The sequence below is a fragment of the Schistocerca piceifrons genome, chromosome 5 (assembly GCF_021461385.2).
Source record: "Schistocerca piceifrons isolate TAMUIC-IGC-003096 chromosome 5, iqSchPice1.1, whole genome shotgun sequence".
Lineage (NCBI taxonomy): Eukaryota > Metazoa > Arthropoda > Insecta > Orthoptera > Acrididae > Schistocerca > Schistocerca piceifrons.
The window spans coordinates 511,223,728-511,240,794 of NC_060142.1; the positions used below are offsets into that span (position 1 = coordinate 511,223,728).

At 44.4% G+C, this 17,067-nt stretch overlaps 1 protein-coding gene across 2 annotated transcripts in view; it reads left to right on the plus strand.

Annotated features, from left to right (window-relative positions):
* LOC124798206 (V-type proton ATPase 116 kDa subunit a 1) overlaps positions 1 to 17,067 on the plus strand; it is a 660,233-nt gene that overhangs the window by 127,737 nt on the left and 515,429 nt on the right. The window lies entirely within an intron of this gene.

Consider the following 17,067-nt stretch of genomic DNA (forward strand, 5'->3'; position numbering starts at 1 on the left):
ACACTTGCCTAATATCATGTAGGGCACCCGCGAACACGCAGTAGTGACGCAACACGACGTAGCATGGACTCGCCTAATGTCTGAAGTAGTATTGGAGGGAATTGACACCATGAATCCTGCAGGGCCGCCCATAAATCCGTAAGACTACGAGAGAGTGGAGATCTCTCCTGAAAAGCACGTTGCAAGGCTTCCCAGAAATGATCAATAATGTTCATGTATGGGGAGTCTGGTGGCCAGCGGAAGTATTTAAACTCATAAGAGTGTATCTGGAGCCACTCTGTAGCAATTTTGGACGTGTGGGTTGTCGCATTGTCCTGCTGGAATTGTCCAAGTCCATCCGAATTCACAATGGACATGAATGAATGAATGAATGAATGAATGAATGAATGAATGAAGATTATCAGACAGAATGCTTACGTACGTGTCACGTGACTGAGTCGTATCTAGACGTATCAGGGAGTCCCATATCACTCAAACAGAACATGCCACACACCATTACAGAGCCTTCATCAGCTTGAACAGTCCCCTGCCGACATGCAGGGTCCATGGATTCATGAGGTTGTCCCTATACTCGTACACGTACATCCACTCGATACAGTTTGAAACTAGACTCCTCCAACCAGTTAACATGTTTCCAGTTCAGTCCAGTGTCGCTGTTGACGGGCCCAGGCGAGGCGCAAAGCTTTGTGTCGTGCAGTCATCAAAGGTTCACGAATGGGCCTTCTGCTCCAAAGCCCATATCGATGATGTTTCGTTGAGTGGTACGCACATTGACACTTGTTGATGGCCCAACATCGAGATCTGCAGCAGTTCGCGGAAGGGTTGCACTTCTGTCACGTTCAACGATTCTCTTCAGTCATCGTTGGTCCTGTTCTTGCAGGATCTTTTTCCGGTCGCAGAGATATCAGGGATTTGATGTTTTACCGGATTCCTGATATTCACGGTACACTCGTTAAATGGTCCTAAGGGAAAATCTCCACTTCATCGCTACCTCGGAGATGCTGTGTACCATCGCTCGTGCGCCGACTATAACACCACGTTCAAACTCATTTAAATCCTGATAACCTGCCATTGTAGCAGAAGTAACCTATCTAACAACTGCACCAGACACCTGTTGTCTTGTCTTATATAGCCCCTGCCGACCGCAGCGCCGTATTGTTCCTGTTTACGTATCTCTGTACCGTATTTGAATACGCATGCTTATACCAGTTTTTTTACCGCTTCAGTGTAGATCAATTGGCACATTTCGCACCATGCGCAAATCCTCTCTAAATCATTTTGTAATTTCTTTGGCTCTTCTGATGAATTTACTAGACTGTAAACGACAGCATCAGCCGCAGTAAGTCGAAGAGGGCTGCTCAGTATGTCTCCTAAATAGTTTACATTCATCAGAAACAGCAGAGGACGTATAACACTTCCTTGCGGGATCCCAGGTATCACGTTTCACCCAGGGAACTGCTACCTTTCTGACGAAAAATCACAAATCAAGTCGCACAAGTGAGACGATTCTCCATAGGCACGCAGTTTGTCTAGAAGCCACTTTTGTGGAATGGTGTCATAAGCCTTCTGGAATTCTAGTAACATGGAATCAACTTGGTATCCCCTATCGATAGCACACACTACTTCATAGCGTTTCACATGAACGTTATTTTCTGAGTTCATGCTATAAACTGAGGTAACCATAGATATATCAGTGTTCTGCCAAAAGGCAGGTTTTCACATGGTAGTTCTCCAGGCTGTCCGGTCTTCTGCCATCCTCTTCAGGTCTGCATAATTTCCTCTTCCCTTTATGTCGTCTATCATCTTGCATCTCCTTCTTCCTCTCAGTCTTCTCCTACCAAAGCATCTGCTAGCAAGCACTCCCTTCTCAATGAATGTCCCAACCAGTTCTTTTTCCTTCCTTTTACAACCTCCAGCAGACATCTTCCTTCACCAACCCTTTCCAATACTCTTTCATTACTCACTCTTTCCATCCAGCTTATTCTCTCCATTTTCCTCCACATCCACATCTAAAATGCTTGTAACCTTTTTCATCCTTTCGTCTCAGCCCCATTTAGTGCCACACTCCAGACAAAACATTTGCCAAGCCTTTTCCTTACTCCTATATCTAATTTGCCACATAAGAGTCTCCTCGTTCTGTTGAATGCCTCCTTCGCTATGGCAGTTCGAGTTTTCACGTCCTGGTGACATCTCAAGCCTTCAGTTATTGTGCTTCCAAGATACTTAAATGCACTTACTTGGCTAGTGGTAGATCGTCCTATTATAATATTGGACAGGCTGCGACTTCTACCGATGACCATACTCTCTGTTTTTGCTGTGTTTATTTGCATCCCAAATTCCACACAAGCTTCATTCAGATCTTTCAGCATGTTATTCACTGTCCGCTCACTTTCTGCCACTAATACTACGTCATCAGCAAATCTTATACATTCTATTCTCTTTCCACCAATACATATTCCTCTTTTACCATCTGAGCTTTTCGCAATAATCTCTTCAAGGTATACGTTAAACAACAGCGGGAAAGGCAACAACCTCGTCCAATGCTGCTTCCTTCTGACATTTCATTTCCAATCCTTAAGCTTACTTTCTGGTGTAAATATAGATTCTGTATCAGTAGTCACTCTTTCCAATCCACTCTTTTCCTCTTCAAAATGTCCATCAGCTTATTCCACTGAACTCTGTCGAAAGCCTTTTCTAAATCTCTAAAAACAGCGAAGATTTCTCTACCTTTTTCTATATGTCTTTCCCCTGTAGTTCTTAACAGGCCAATAGCATCTCTCGTTCATTTTTCTCTTCTAAATCCGAACTGCTCCTCTGCAATCCCTCTATCCAGCTTGGCATATAGTCTTCTATTCAGCACGCTCAGCAAGACTTCAGCTGCATGAGAAATTAGACTGATGGTCCGGTGCTCTTCACATTTTTTAGTGTTAGGATATAGGATAACTCCTAATCTCTTGTCGGAACTTCTTTTGCCCGACATAGTGCAGCAGCTCGACGTGGCATGGACTCAAAAAGTCGTTGGAAATCCCCAGCAGAATATTGAGCCATGCTGCCTCTATATCCGCCTATAATTGCGAAAGTGTTGCCGGTGCAGGATGTTGCGCAAGAGCTGACTTCTCGATTCTATCCCATAAATGTCCTACAGGATTCATGTCAGATGATCTGAGTAGCCGAATCATTCATGAACAGTTGTGATCCAGCGCCATGGAACATCGTTATTCGTAAAAATTACATCATTGTTTGGGAACATGAAAACCATGAATGGCTGCAGATGGTCTCCAAGTAGTCGAATATAACCATTTCCAGTCAATGATCGGTTCAGTTGGACCAGAGTACCCAGTCCATCACAGTAAACACAGACCACATCATTATGGAGCCACCGCGAGCTTGCACAGTGCCTTGTTGACAACTTGCGTCCAGGGCTTCTTGGAGTCTGTGCCACTCTCGAACCATACATAAGCCCTTATCAACTGAAATCTGAACTCAACCGACGAGGTCACAATTTTCCAGTCGTCTAGAGTCCAACCTACATGGACACGAGCCCAGGAGAGGCGCTGCAGGCGATGTCGTGTTAGCAAAGGTTGGTTGATTGGTTGAATCATTCGGAAGAGGGCACCAGGCAGCGAGGTCATCGGCCCTATCGAATTAGGGAAGGACGGTGAAGGAAGTCGGCCGTGCCCTTTGAAAGGCACCATCCTGGCATTGCCTGAAGCGATTTAGGGAAATATTGGAAAATCTAAATCAGGATGGCCGGACGCGGGTTTGAACCGTCGTCCTCCCGAATGCGAGTCCAGTGTGCTTACCACAGCACCATTTCGCTCGGTATTACCAAATGCATTCACGTCGGTCGTCTGCTGCCATAGATCAGTAACACAAGGTTTCGCCGCACTGTCATATAGGTTATGTTCGTCTTACATGCCACATTGAATTCTGTCGTAATTTCATACAGTATTGTTTGCCTTTTATCACTGACAAGTCTACCCGAACGCCGCTTCTCTCATCGTGCGGCCATAATCACGTGAATACATGAGTACAACTAACAGCTCTGCAGATGCAGTGCCGTATTTTACCTTGTGTATGCGATACTACCGCCATATGTATATGTCCATATCGCTCTCCCATGACTTTTGTCTCCGCAGTGTATGTCACTAGATAGTTTCCTTCGAGGTACTTCACAATGTTCGCGAATGCGTGTCAGTAATATGGATCTATAATCAGTAGACCACTTCTTGAGCGTTGGTGTGACCTGTACAGCTTTACAGTCTCGAGGTACCGATACAAACTTTTTGTCTCCGACGCAGAAGCCAGTTCTGATGGCGGTGGTGACGTTAGCGCTACCCAAACCGACCAGTCTGGCGAGAATAGTGTTGCTACATTCGTATATTGCGGCCGCAGTTTATTTATTACGCTGAGTGGGGCTATCCAGGGATTAGGCCTTTCACGGCTCTGCTGTCTCCCTCCGTTGGCCGAAGATCGTGACTAGTCCACTCCAGTTTATTCCGCTCCAGTTCGTTCTCCTTACGAAGTTATCGTACAACTCGCTAAAAGCTTTCACTATGGTTCTCTGGTATGGTACCTACGACCCGTCTTGTAAAAGAGTACTGTCGAAATTTCATTGTGAATTTCTCATGTGAGAAACTTTTTACTTCCAGCTATAACGATTATCTTACATGTTTACAAACTTGTTGCAGAACTTTAAAAAAGTCTCTACCAAGTTCTGTACGACCTGACCTGTTATGAGTCAGAGAAGCATGGACCGCAAAGGTATTGTTTCGGAGCGTCAGGGATTTGAAAGGTCGTCTTTAAGGTTGGAGTTGCAGTGGGTATAGGGAACCACAGGCTGTTCCATTTGTCCAATACATTATTTTCTCACTGAAGAGACAAATTCTCGGGATTTCTGAGACGCTGCAAAGCTTACGTATCGCTCGCTCTGTATCTTCAATATTATAGTTATTCTCTGGTAAACTATCACTATCAACCAATGTGATCCTTTCGACTTTCTACGCGAGACTGTTAACAGTTTTTATACGACATTCCGACAACGTGCCTAGCTGCTGTCTTCGTCAGGTGTCGAGTGCAGACTTGGTTGATCGCTCTTCGAACGATACTCGTTATGGAACGCGCCGCCCTCTTGATTGCTGCCGGTGACGTTAAACAATAAGAAAGACAACAGAAATTCCTAACCGACAGAAGAGGCAAGCTAAAATGTACAAAAGTTTAAGGAAAACATAGTAGCTGCCTGTGATATGATTCGAAACACACCAGGGATATATGTCAGGGACAGAATCGCCGATGTCATGCTTGCATTGAGGTTGCTGATCATCAGTTTCAGCACATTTTGTAAGATACAGTACAAATATGTCAACGATGGTACGTATATTCAGCTGTAACTAATGTAAAGAAAAAAGTACACAGTAATGTGAGTTCATTCCTATTATCTCCTTAAGCTGGTTTCTCCGACCCCAGGTTGCCTACCTCAAATTATTCACCTCTATATCCTGTTAAATTTTATTTACGCTCGTAGGGAAACACCCTGTATAGAGAGACCTGAAGACGGCGTAATATATCGCCGAAACTGGTTGCTCAATAACAATTATTGGAAACTTAGACGGCTGAAAGGTGTTCTCATTCGACATTCTGTACTGAACAGCGGAGATCCCGTAACCATCTGTATAAAGATGGACATACAGAGACTTTCAGGAGTTTGTTTCCCGAAGTGTATTAGAAAAAGGCAGCCATCCAGTAGCAGACACTCACCTCTGAAAATGGCCACGTCGTACCAGGTTTCAACGCTTTAGTCGGATTAAGCAAGGAGCGACGCTGTCGTTGAAAATACCAACCAACACTCACCGACGGTCCCGACCCAGAAGTGATACGTATCACATGTTTCACTTCTTCCTCATGTTACGGGCGATATTTGGTATGAGCAGACTTCTTTTGGCTAGGAATGCCTTCTTTGCTAGTCTGTTATTTGTTTCCAAGGGGTAGAATTCTTTCACTCCTTCCAATTTGTGACGAACAGTTTTAATAACCTCGATTTACTCTTAGTCCATGACCTCTTCTCACTAGGGAGTTCATTCCATCCAGCAGGTCCAGTAATTCCTCTTCGCTTTCACTGAGGACAGCAGTGTCATCAGCCAGTCTTATCACTCTCTTTCACCATGAATTTTAATCCCATTCTTGAACCTTTCTTTTATTTCCGTCTTCGATGAATAGATTGAATAGTAGGGGCGTAAGACTGCATCCCTGTCTTACATAGTTTTTATCTGAGGATTTCGTTCTTAGTCTTGTATTCTTAAGTGTTTCCCCTTCGTTTTTGTACATATGGTTCACTAATGGTTCTTTTACATCTATATAGTATTACGATATAAAGACAAGTCTTTTTTTAACGTTATCATCAAAAATCTCGAAACGTTCCTGAGTGATTTACTTCAGATCTTTACACTAAACTCTCGTAAATATTCGGGCGGACCTAGGACCTTGGGTATATACACCACTGGCCATTAAAATTGCTACACCAAGAAGTAATGCAGATAATAAACGGGTACTCATTGGACAAATGTATTATACTAGAACTGACATGTGATTACATTTTCACGCAGTTTGAGTGCTCAGATCCTGAGAAATCAGTACCCAGAACAACCACCTCTGGCCGTAATAACGGCCTTGATACGCCTGAGCATTGACTCAAACGGAGCTTGGATGGCGTGTACAAGTACAGCTGCCCACGCAGCTTCAGCACGATACCACAGTTCATCAAGAGTATTGTGACGAGCCAGTTGCTCGGCCACCATTGACCATACGTTTTCAATTGGTAAGAGATCTGGAGAATGTGCTGGCCAGGGCAGCAGTCGAACATTTTCTGTATCCAGAAAGGCCCGTACAGGACCTGCAACATGCGGTCGTGAATTATCTTGCTGAAATGTAGTGTTTCGCAGTGAAGAGTAGAGCCACGGGTCGTAACACATCTGAAATGTAACGTCCACCGTTCAGAGTGCCCTCAATGCGAACAAGAAGCTATCAAGACGTGTAACCAATGGCACCCCATACCATCACGCCGGATGATACGCCAGTATGGCGATGACAAATACACGCTTCCAGTGTGTGTTCACACCGATTTCGCCAAACACGGATGCGACCATCATGATGCTGTAAACAGAACCTGGATTCATCCGAAAAGATAACGTTATGCCATTCGTGCACCCAGGTTCGTCATTGAGTACACCATGGCAGGCGCTCCTGTCTGTGATGCAGCGTCAAGGGTAACCGCAGCCATGGTCTCAGAGCTGATAGTCCATGCTGCTGCAACGTCGTCGAACTGTTCGTGCAGATGGTTATTGTCTTGCAAACGTCCCCATCTGTTGACTCAGGGATCGAGACGTGGCTGCACGATCCGTTACAGCGATGCGGATAAGATGCATGTCATCTCAACTGCTAGCGATAGGAGGCCGTTGGGATCCAGCACGGCGTTCCGTATTACCCTCCTGAACCCACCGATTCCATATTCTGCTAACAGTCATTGGATCTCGACCAACGCGACCAGCAGTGTCGCGATACGATAAACCGCAATCGCGATAGGCTACAATCCGACCTTTATCAAAATCGGAAACGTGATGGTGCACATTTCTCCTCCTTACACGAGGCATCACAACAACGTTTCACCATGCAACGCCGGTCAACTGCTGTTTGTGTATGAGAAATCGGTTGGAAACTTTCCTCACGTCAGCACGTTGTTGGTGTCGCCACCGTCGCCAACCTTGTGTGAATGCTCTGAAAAGCTAATCATTTGCATCTCACAGCATCTTCTTCCTCTCGGTTAAATTTCGCGTCTGTAGCACGTCATCTTCGTGGTGTAGCAATTGTAATGGCCAGTAGTGTATATCGAGAACAGTGTACAGGTTTTCAGTTAAAACCAAGTTTACTATGCTCTGCTGAAAACAAAATGCGGCTTCTTACTCCTTGCATATAACCGTAAACAAAAGGCGTAATCGCAACTATGTGCTGCTTTGTTTTCTTCCTCTCACTTCCTATTTTGTTTTCTTCCTCAGCAGGGAAGTTATAATTATGGCTTATGATTAGAATACGATTAAGGAATATGAATCCCATAGTGCTCAGAGACATTTGAACCATTTTTCGTCCGAACCTCTGTAATCTACCAGTTCGCAGATTAAAAGTATGAAAAATACTGTCATCGAAGCTACTATCCTCAGGGAAGGTGTCTCATACCCCTTATAACAATAATCCCAACCGATTTACCCTTTTATTTGAAGCGTCTTCCATTCTAAATCGAGGTATCGGATTTACAACACCAATAAACAAAGCTCAAGGTGAAGAAGAGGGGAAAGAGTAGGTGGACAGAGAGAGGGTGAAGGAGGTGGAGGGGGGGGGGGAGAGAGGGAGAGGGAGAGGGAGAGAGGGAGAGGGGGGGGGAGGAGGAGGAGGAGGAGGAGATGGACACAGAGAGAAGAGGTTGACAGAGGGGAGAGGAGGAGATGGACAGCGACGAAAATCCAATTTTCATACATATTTAGGTATTGCGAAGCCTTTCTGTGTTCGCTAGTATTTTGTATTGCCCGTCTGTCCCCATAGATTATTTCTGTTGTCCTCAGAATTTCAAACATATTACACCATTTCATATTGTCGAACGCTTGTTCAAGGTCGAGTGAACACATAGGATAAAGCATCTGTCCATGTGAATTAAATTATCTGTCGTACTAATTGGATCTTCCACTCCAGGGCACTATTTGGCATTGTGTGCAGCGGTATATCAGTACTCTTAGAGCTGCTTGTCAGTATTACACTGTATTTGAATACCATTAAATTTGCTGTTAATTAACAAGTCAGCTACGATGACACGAAACTTTCTTGAGCGTGTTTAGCAATCCGGTTTCTTCAATGATAATTTTGTAGCCATGTTGTAGGCAGGGATTTTAAGCATTTGCTATAAACCTTTGAGGAGAAAAAAAGCGTTTAAAACTTAGTTCGTTTCATTTTTCCATTGTTTTAGTTTGTATTAACTGATACTTCCAAGAATATAATTCACTCTTGCTCTCTGCACATTAGCAATAATTAAAGTGTGCGTCCTTTAGACTTTATTACTAATGATATTGTTGCACCTAAAAGTATCACATCCTACTGCTGTCCTCCTTCTGCAGTGCAGCTGATTATATTATAAAATTAATGACATTAAGGTACTTTCACCGTAATGGATTTTACAGTCAAGCTATACCCAGTAACCACTAAAGAAAATTCTCATCTAACATAACCAGCCACAGATAGGAATTTAAAGTTGCCTATCTTTATTTAGTTATTGGCTTTCGTGACGTGCCCATACTGTCTTCTCATTAATGTAGTGTCATTTATGACGATGCGAAAGTAAGTTAACAACATCTAGTCCCCGAGCCGAGTAAATGCCGACCCGGCTGAGAATCGAAGCTGGCTCGCTTTGGTTTGCAATCCCTCGTGCTGAGTGCACAGTTGCCGAGACGGACGTCGTCTGTCCTTGATGACTCAGCTGAAATCATTATCTTTGGCTGCTTTAATTAATAATTGCTCTCTAGCCGAGGCAAGGCAGTCTAAATGAACACATTTCGGCACACACCTCGCTGCTTGGCTGTCTTTTTATGGCCATAACGCCACAACGGTGCGTTTGCCACATATGGTATCCTGCAGAATTTTGTGCGCGTCGACTTCCGCCACTCTTCGTAGACCTTATTATAAGGTTAAATACACTATCTGATCAAAAGTATCCGGACGCCCAGTAGTTGAAATTAATACGAGGTGTATCCAGCCTTCCTACTGTATAACGGCTTGACCTATTCTGGGGACACTTTCAATACATCGTCCAAATGTCTGTCGCGAAATGGCAACCCATTCTTCCTAAAGAGCCTAAACCACTGAATGTGGTGATGCTGAACGCTATGATCTGGAGCGAAGTCACCATTCTACACTCATGCTCATAAATGAAGGATAATACTGATACATGGTGGGCGGTTTGCGGATTTAAACCACCTCGGGGTATGACCATGCGGTGGCGCTGGCAGCAGTCCACATACTCAGAGGTGTGTTGGTGCATGTCAGAGTATGGTGCAGCGAGTAAGTGTACAGACGTTTTCAGACTTGCTAATGCTGACAGTGTGTTGAAAATGGCTCCAAGAACATATATTGATGACGTTATGAGGGCTAGAATATTAGGGCGACTGGAGGCTTGTTAAATACAGCAGGTCGTAATACGGGCCCTCCGTGTGCCAAAAAGTGTGATCTCAAGATTATGGCAACGATTTCAGCAGACAGGAAACGTGTCCAGGTGCTACAGTACTGGACGTCCACAGTGTACAACACCACAAGAAGACCGAGATCTCACCATCAGTGCCCGCAGACGGCCACGGAGTACTGCAGGTAGCCTTGCTGGGGACCTTACCACAGCCTCTGGAACTGTTGTCTCTAGACAGTCTACAGACGACTGAACAGACATGGCTTATTCGCCCGGAGACCTGCAAGGTGCATTCCACTGACGCCTGCTCACAGGAGAGCTCGTAAAGCCTGGTCATTGGAACAGTGGTCCCAGGTTATGTTCACGGACGAGTCCAGGTATAGTCTGAACAGTGATTCTCGCCAGGTTTTCATCTGGCGTGAACCAGGAACCAGATACCAACCCCTTAACATCCTTGAAACGGACCTGTATGGAGGTCGTAGTTTGATGGTGTGGGGTAGGATTATGATTGGTGCACGTACACCCCTGCATGTCTTTGTGACAGAGGAACTGTAACAGGTCAGGTGTATCGGGATGTCATTTTGCACCAGTATGTCCGCCTTTTAAGGGCTGCAGTGAGTCCCACCTTCCTACAGATACACGATAACGCACGGTCCCACCGAGCTGCCATCGTGGAGAAGTACCTTGAGACAGAAGATATCAGGCGAATGAAGTGGCCTGCCTGTTCTCCAGACCTAAACCCCATCGAGCATGTCTGGGATGCTCTCGGTCGACGTATCGGTGCACGTCTTCAAACCCCTAGGACACTTCAGGAGCTCCGACAGGCACTGATGCAAGAATGGGAGGCTATACCCCAACAGTTGCTCGACCACCTGATCCAGAGTATGCCAACCCGTTGTGCGGCCTGTGTACGTGTGCATGGTGATCATATCCCATATTGTTGTCGGAGTACGTGTGCAGGAAACAGTGACGTTTTGCAGCACATTTGTTTCGGGGCGGTTTTCTCAACATACCATCAATATCGTGGACTTACAGATCAGTGTCGTGTGTGTTACCTATGTGCCTATGCTATTAGCGCCAGTTTTGTGTAGTGCCACGTTGTGTGGCACCACATTCTGCAATTATCCTTAATTTATGAGCATGAGTGTAATTAATTCCAAAAATGTTTCGCTGTGTGCATCTCGGCTCTCTGTGCAGTTAGTTTACTTCAGGAATGTTATTGTTCACAAACCGTTGCTTCACATACGCTACTTTATGAAACTGAGCATTGTCATTCTCATACACTAACATCTCCGCACTGTTCCTATACTGTACACAGTACAGAATGCTGCAAAATGTTTTCTAATCCTTCCGTAATTAGCAGTTCCTTAAGCGCTGTAAGGGAACCACGAGAAATACCCCCATACCGTAACACCACCTCCACTACACGTGACTGTTGGTGCTACACTTGACGGCAGGTAACGCTCTCCAGACATCCACCAAACCCAAACCCTTTCGTCGAATTGCCACAGGGTATAGTGTGGTTCATCAGTCCAAATCACTCGTTTCCAGTCGCCCACTGTCCATGGCGTCGCTCTTTACACCACCCCAAAGCTTCCCGTTGGCTACAGAAATGTGTGGCCTACGAGGACCTGCTCGACAACTGTAATCCATTCCTTTCAATTCCCTACGCCCATTCTGCTAACTGGCCTACCGGTAGGCAGCACTTCAGGACTTGCAAGTGACTCCTTCCGCTGATTTCATGCGATTTTTTACAGCCACTCTCGACCGTCCTCGTGCGCCAGTCGTTTCTGTCTGCCTGGTCTTGGTTTAGCTGTGGTTATTCCTTGGCGTTTCCGCTTCACAGTCGCATCATCAGCAGTCCAATTGGGCAGCCTTAGTAGGGTTGAGTGTCACTGATGTACTCGTGACATCCACTTTCGAAGTCTGGTCACCAACCCATTCTGCAGTTACAGCTTCTCTACGGCGACGCATTACTCTCCGTCTGCTTTTATGCCGGCTGGGTCGCCTCCTGTGACATGCAATGTTCTATCAAGGAATAGAACCCAGTACTTCGTCCTCGTCGGTGAGTGTTCACCAGAGACAAGGGAAGTGCGACGAAATGCAATGTCGTGTGGCTAGGGATTCCTGTCGGGTAGATCGGTAACCAGGTGAAAATCTTTTGAGTTGATGCCACTTGGGCGACTTGCGTGTCGACGAGGATGATATGATGATGAAGACAGCGCAACACACAGTCCCGCAGCGGAGAAAATCTTTAACCCAGTAACCCAGCCGGGAATCGAACCCGGGCTCTTCGCATGGCATTCTGCTGCGCAGTGTGTAACAGGACCGCTTTTATTCTCTGTACACATAAATGACCTGACGGACTGGGTGAGCAGCAATTAACTGCTGTTTGCTGATGACTTTGTATCGTACAGGAATCTGTCATCGTTGATTGGCTGTAGGAATATACAAGATGACTTACATAAAAATTTGGTGTGAAGAATGGCTGCTTGTTATAAGTGTAGAAAAACTGAAGTTAATGCGGATGAGTAGGAAAAACAGACCTGTAACATTCGAATGCTGTATTAGAAGGGCGCAGATTGACACAGTCACTTCGATTACATACCTAGGTGTGATGTTGCAAAGCGATGTATAATGGAATGAGCGCATTGGGTTGGTAGTAGGAAAGTCGATTTCTTAACTTCATTTTATTGGAAGGCGGGGACGGCGTATAGAATGCTAGTGTTTGGTCGGATTAAAGGAGAACATCGAAGCAATTCAGAGGCAGACTGCTAGATTTGTTGCTGGTAGCTTCGATCAGCACGCAAATACTACGGAGGTGAATTCAAATGCGGATCCCTGAACAGAAGTCGACCGTCTTTCCGCAAGGCACTACTGCGCAGGTTAAGAGAACCGATATTTGAGGGCGACTGCTGAACGCTTCTACTGTCGCCAAAATACATTTAGCGTGATGACAATGAAGGTAAGATGCGAGAATTTAAGGCTCATATGGAGGCGTATAAATAGTGGTTTTTCCCTCGCTCTATTTGCGAGTGGAATCGAAGAGGAAATGACTAGTAGTTGTGCAAGATATCTTACATCATGCACCGTAATGTGATTTGCGGAATCTGTATACTGATGTAGATGAATTCCACACTGTATGCCCAGATAATTTCAACAAGATAATGTATTCGAGAGAAAGTTCGCTCTGCCAGGTGGTGTTACGCTTCAATTAGTAAGATCCCATGTCTGATCTCGCACTTCAAGGTGAAGCAGGAAGGCGAATTGTTGACAAATAAGTTTCGACTGATTTGGCTTTCAAAATTGCATTCAAATTTTTTGGGTCACACGGTAGTTGGATCTCAAGTAGCGGCTGTTGGTGAATGAGTCGGTAGAATCGCCGTGCCATTCACGCAGCTGGCCACATTGGCAGCCATAGGCGTAATGAGGCAATAAAGCGAGTACGCTTTCGCAAGCGGAGCAGCGCCGAGCGCCCTCCCATTCAGAGCTACATACTCGCGCCACGCTAGACACAAATCTTCGTACGTCGGCGGGAGAAAGCGGCCAGACACAATCTGCAACGACGTGCCGTGTCCTAGATTCGCACACTGGCCTCATTCAAATACCCCGACAACGAGCAGCAGGTTGCACTTTCGAAAAACATTTTTCATCGCAGCAGAGATCGAGCGATAAAGTGTTCGTTTAATCTGTCCCGCTTCCATCTCTTTTTTTCTTTTTTTCGTGGTACCAAACTCGCGTATTCCCCGTAAGACTTACCGATAGACAGAAAAGGCGATGGCTGGGAGATTAGATTGGTTGCTAAATGAAACCGAGATCGATTCATGGTCCGGAAATTCTGCGTTTACTTTACGTTTCCTTAAATTAGATCTGCAGACGGCGACAGTTCTCTTTATGAAAGGCTTCGGGCAAATTCTTCCCTCTTTAATCACCATTTGATTTTATAGTTCGTCACTTAATACACTGCCGTTGTCATGCAGTTGACTTTGTAGCTTCGGGTCTTAGCACGTAATCAGACCACAGAAGAGCACAACGTCGGAAAGGTTTGTATGTCGAGTCTAAAAAAATTTAGAGTACTTTTACAAGTTCTAACAAGTTTAGTGCTGACTGCCATTCTTCCAGTGTGGTCCTTCCACTCATTCTGTTATTCACTAATGCGATCCTGTACTGCTTTTACTCGTAGTTCAGTAAAACTATTTTTATTGAGAAGTGAGGAATCACGCTTCTGAAACAAACAAACAAAAATCTACATTCAGATACAAGACACCAGTGTTTTTCTAAGTCTGAAGACAAAGTCCATTTTATCGGTCACATTGATTATATCCAGTGCTTACTGGGATGTAAGAGGCTTTCTTCTTACCGATTGACTTTCAAAGAGTAGGCCTAAAACCGTAACAGTTGGATACTAAGCAATGCTTGTGGACCGACAGGACAAAGAAATATGCGAGGTGATAGTTGCAGTGGGAAAGAACAATGTTCTATTAGGACAATTATTCATATTTCCAATACGGTGTTTTGGCAATGCAAAAACTGAAGGAGTTAAGAAAACTATATATTTTTTGAAACTTTGACAATGTTCACCAGAACTAGTATCTTTTAATTTCCACGAATTCCACAAGTGCATATATTTGTGGCTGAAAAAATTGAATCTTTTTCTTTCAAACAAAAGTCCAAGTGTGGAATCTCCTCAGTGGGAGAAACTTTGTCGTAGTCCGTTGACCGGTGACAGAAACACCTGTCGAGGGATTACTGCCAATCCTCGGGATATGTCTGATAGAGATCGTGGTACGTTACAGGGCAACGCTGTATTGGTTGGAGCGTGGACAATATGATCGCGTGTACGAGATCGCAGGAACTCATACTACTGATCAGATATTCACGAGCCCAAGCCTGGGACTTAGATGAATGGCAGTCTCAGTGGGACACTAGAAGAACTGCAAGGCGGGTTTACAATAGTATATTCGCAAGCATCAGGGACAGACTCAAAGTGCGCAAGGTATGGTGCACATATTAACGAGTCACGGGCCATATCCCAAACATCTACATCGAGTGGGATGTAATAACACACCAAACTGTGAATGTGGAGAGGAAGACTCCGCTGATGTCGTTTTCAGTTTTCCCCTTTTACAAACACAGAGAGAATGCAGACAGTTTGATTGCGATCCGCAAACAGTTATAACTGACGGATACTTGTGACTAAAGTTAGAATGATTACACATAGAATATCTAAAAGGCAACTGCTTAACTTTCGGTCTATAAGATCAAGTAGACGTTCTGAATATCAAAATAACGTCAACAGATCACAAGAAGCGTTTCCATATAAAAGAAACATTTTTTTTAAAAAAAGGGAGGAGTGAATGCTATGGCCACGCACACAGTTATGCGGAGACTCGAGGATGCACCAAAGAACGCTTGTATCAGAGTCGATAATGTAGAATAGTGTAGCAACAATAGATTTAAAAGTAGGTATAATTGTAGTTAGTCGGCAAACGTCGAGTTACTACGAGGTTTCCAGTACTGTATCTAGTAATATAAGCTGGAAGTTCTTCCCTTGGAACTTTTATTTTATATTGTTTAATTGATTCTTGCTTTCAGTTTCGTGTTTAATTTCTACATTAATATTAGCAACTGTTGCCGTTAACATAATTCACACTTGTAAATCATTGTATGTAATCACGATTATTGAATATGTACGACTTGTTTAGAGTTTCCAGATAATAGGTCAAAACTTCGTGGCAATAGATTGAAACTGAATTCACAGAAACAGGGACTGTTTTAAGGAAATTATCCGCTTTAGGCTGCAAAATCTCTGTTGCGTTGTGTCATCGAAGGACTTTGGGAAGGTCCACCTCTGGTGCTGTTTCCACGTATTCTCAAGTGCTGTAGATGCCAATACGGCGTACTACATCCTATTACGTATCAGCGGACATGGTGGATGCAAAAAGAAATATATTACGAAATGTTGGCACCTACAGCACTTGAGAATGGCCTGCAAGGCCAAAATTGGCCATTCGGGCGAATTTAAATAAAGCAAATACGTTCAAACAACAGCCGAAATACAATCTTCACCAAGTCCTTCAAAAAGCAGACGGTTGTGGTACCTCATATAAAGAAAATTGGGTTGTCGCTCGTTTCCGACCAGCTGATTTCTATCATGCGTGTATCTTGTAGGACTTTCAAGCGAAGTCATGCCATTCATGTATCAGACAGCATATAAGGTATTCAGTGCCTGCAGCCATCAGTCCAACATCACAGGTCACGTAATATCGTCTCATCGTATTGTTATCTTTCAAACCTCAGACTGAAGTCTTTTAATGAAATTATTACGTGTACGGAACGCCATTACAAGAAAACGTTTGAAATTTCGTCTGTCAGAGGGTAGTCGTGGCTTATTTAATTTACGAAAGGCATAGAAGTGTTCAAGGATGATAAAGTCGTTTTTCGCTCTTTATTGTGCACCTCGACGTATTACGAGGAAACACAGAGTAATTTTTCATAGTCATCACCACTTACGGACGCAAAAGATAGCACAAGTAAAAAGGTATTGCTGTGTCCTGGCGTTTTCTTTGCAAAGAAATCCTGAACGACCTCATCTGCGTCGCAGAAGCATCGGTGGCACTTCGGAGGATGTTTTAGAAGACATCCATTTCCCCGTTCTGTCCATATTCTTCCTCTCCGACATTGGAGTAAGCCAAGACCAAGTTTTAAATCGTTCAGATTCCCGTAACTGCCGTTGTGTGATAGCCTTTGCTGAATGTGTACATACTCGTATGGGCGTGCGAGGAGGACTGGTCAATATTCAGCGATAGGACATAAACGATCATTCTAGAAAAAAGTGTAGTAAACATGTGCTC